Here is a 3320-nt window from a genome sequence, read left to right as displayed (position 1 = left end):
TCTCAGTTTTGAGAGGAAAAGATTATAACCCAAGAATTCTCTTCTCAAATTGTTAGTAAATAAAAATACGGATATGACATTCATTAAATTTGAATTTCAGATAAATAATGTATATGTTTTTAGGATAAGTATCTCCCGTGTAATATTTGGTACATACTTATCCTACAAACATATTTATTGTTTATCCGAAATTCAAGTTTAAATGAGATCCTGTATTTTATCTGTCAACTCCAATATAAAAAACATATATATTTCAGACATTAAAGAACTATAAGATTTACCACACCACATTGTTTTCTACAACAAGTACTTAAGATATTCACAAAGTATACAAAAATTTGAATAAGAAAGTCATGATTAAGGGGTTAAGGACTAGCAGTGAGCACTCAAACTAAATTCAAGAAACCAGTGTAAATATGGTTAACATTCTAGGAGAAACTACATATTATTAAAAAGTAATCATTTAAAAGGAATAGAAATCCTGACAATTTGGAGTCTCTAACCGTCCCAAGAAGTGGATGCAATCAGTGGCTGGGAACAAATTTCTTGTATATTCAGAGCATATTTCACACGGTGTTGCAAGGTTAGAAAGAGGAATGATAACACACCTTATTTTGTAGAGTGCTGTGTGTGTACTATGTCATTTTGTTCTCACATAGCCCTGGCAGAGCTGAGAAAATTAATAATAATAATAAGGCAGGCAAGCACACATTTCTCACCTACACAGTTGGAAAATGAGGCCAGGAGAGCTTGAATGGATCACCCCATGTTTAACTCCTAGTAAGTAGCAAGCTCTTGTCTTCAAGTGCAGAGGGCTATTCCAAGCCAAAGTTGTCCTTACCCAGGAAGAAAGATGGAGGCAACTTAGCACAAGATTTTTTAAAGATACACTCAAACGAAGATGTCTAAGAGAAAATGTCTTCCTTAGGAAACAAAGGGACAATAGAATGGATATAGCAGAACCGGATGTATGTTGTCCATGACCTCTGTGGACATTTGCCCGAATCCCCACCTGCACATGTATGGGTCAATGGGGCTAACTAAGGTCATTGGGGAATGTGTGTTTTTGTGGTGTATGTGGCAGTGTCTCACGGGTCGGGGGGATAAAAAGATGAGAAAGCAAATAGAACAGGATGGACAAAGAATGGAATGATCGGGCGCCTGGGTGGCTCAGTTGCTTAAGCGACTGCCTTCGGCTCAGGTCATGATCCTGGAGTCCCAGGATCGAGTCCCACATCGGGCTCCCTGCTCGGCAGGGAGTCTGCTTCTCCCTCTGACCCTCCCCCCTCTCATGTACTCACTCTCTCTCATTCTCTCTCTCTCAAATAAATAAATAAAATCTTTAAAAAAAAAAAAGAATGGAATGATCAAGCTTAATGGGGGCTCTAACTGGATCCATTTTGCCATGGTTTCCCCCACCCCCAGGCCCTCAACAATCACATGAGACTTCAGGAATGCACCACACAGAATCAATTAGTTCAAAGATATGCCACATGGAACTGATTGGTTAAATATGGCCCCTCCGTTACCCTCAGCCTCCAGCATACTCCCTTAGAGTAGTACAGTCAGGGAAGGCTTAACGATTGGGAGGAATCTCCCACGCTTTTCCAGGACAGAATTCTGGCTAGTCCCAAAAAGAGTTCTTCTTTTAAGGATTTTGGGGAAACTTTAGACACTGAAATTTTTATTAGTATTGGTGATGTTTGGAGCAAATTCAGCTCCAGGAGCTGCATGGTTGAACACAGGAGGGGTTCCACCAATTGCCCCAATTCCTTCCATTATAGCAACTTGGCCAAAGCATTCAGTTGTTGGTGGAGTCAATCCCAAGGTTCCATCTGGCATCATAGTGGCAGGTCCTGGAGGACCTGGGGTACCAACTGGCACTGGAGCGTGGAGCACGACACCTCTTTTGTTGATGCCCATAGCACCTCCCATAGCCATCCGGCCCACCCATCTCCTGTTCTCTTGCATCAGGGCATGTTCCCTTGAATCCTTCCTACTGTCGCCGCATCTCTTCCTCATGCACCTGCACTCCACCTCCTGCCTGAGTTCCAGTTGCTTTCCTTCCTGCACTTCTTGGTTGTGCAACTAACTCTTCCATCCTCCAGAGTTCTTCTCGATGCCTCATCAAATCCTGTCTCATTAGCACGACTTGGTGCTCATGGCGAGCAGCCTCCATCTCCATCTCCAGCTTCTCACCAGCTTCCTTGATGTTGCGGTCCACTTGGTCCTGCTGCTTCCATCTCAGTGAGTGTCTTCCAGGGCATGGCATACTCGTACTCAAAGGAGCCAGGCTGCACAAATCTGGGTGGCTGCTCTCACTTCTTGTGAAATTGCTGGTTCTTTATAACCAGCTTCTCTGGAAGTCCTCTTCGTCATCCACCTGGTCCTTGGGCTCCACAGTCACAGGCTGAGGAAATGTGGTTAGCAAGAAGGAAGCTTCACTGGACCTGTCCAGAGCCTTCCAAGCCACTGGCTTCCCTGAGAATTCAACAACGCCTTTTCCTGAGTGCCTTCCTTGATCAGCCACAATGACTTCAACCTGCCCATTCCACCTGGCCAAACACAGAAAAGGCTTCCTGCAGCAGTTCGTTGGAAACATACTGAGGAAGGTTTCGGTCAGTAAGGGATGCACTATGGCAGGCAAAGCGCACGAGCAGCTGCTTTCCACGGAGGGCCATGTTGTCCAGCCCTGCTTTAGCAATCTCCGCTAGGGTTCGTGTTTCCAAGCGGATAAAGCCAAAGCCCTATCCTGTGAATGAAGACTTTGCCTGCCTTCCCTTCTGCCTCAAATAGTTTCCTCATCTCCTCAGTGATGTCAGGAGGAAGATTGCCTACAAAGGGCCAGCTACGTTGGGTGAAGGCTTCTCTCCTGGTTTCCTAAAATTCTTCAGGTCAATAGTCAAGTCTTCATTTGGGCTGCTGGCTTGTTGCCCACTTGCAGGTATTGGTGGTCGTGGTGGCTGCTGGTGATGCTGATGATGCTTCGTTGGAATATGGTTTTGCTTCTCCAAGTTAAGGGTTTTATTGCTCTGCATCTCTGCACCCCTCTATGGATTGTTCTGCCCTCAGAGTAACAGCAACGCTACACAGCCTCTACCGTCCCAAGACTGATTACTAGAAAATTTTTAAATGACATGTATGGCTTGCATTGGTTTTCACATCATGTTTCAATGGAACAGTGGGGCTCTAGACTGATAGAACATCTACATGGGGATCAGATTTTCAGATAATGCTACAGATGTGCCATTGGGGTGTCTACAAAGCCCAGGGAAGTTCTAACTGGGCATGCTACCAAAACAGTGAGTTATTTCTATTTA

General features: G+C 44.7%; 1 pseudogene; it reads right to left on the bottom strand.

The window, feature by feature from the left end:
* Positions 1–1668: 1668 nt before the first annotated feature.
* Positions 1669–3038, bottom strand: LOC102742123 (non-POU domain-containing octamer-binding protein pseudogene; annotated as a pseudogene).
* Between the last annotated feature and the right edge of the window lie 282 nt (positions 3039–3320).

This window comes from Leptonychotes weddellii, unplaced genomic scaffold (genome assembly GCF_054177405.1).
Source record: "Leptonychotes weddellii isolate Sample4059 unplaced genomic scaffold, ASM5417740v2 HiC_scaffold_2404, whole genome shotgun sequence".
Taxonomy (NCBI): Eukaryota; Metazoa; Chordata; class Mammalia; order Carnivora; family Phocidae; genus Leptonychotes; species Leptonychotes weddellii.
This window is presented reverse-complemented; position numbering and strand designations above follow the sequence as displayed.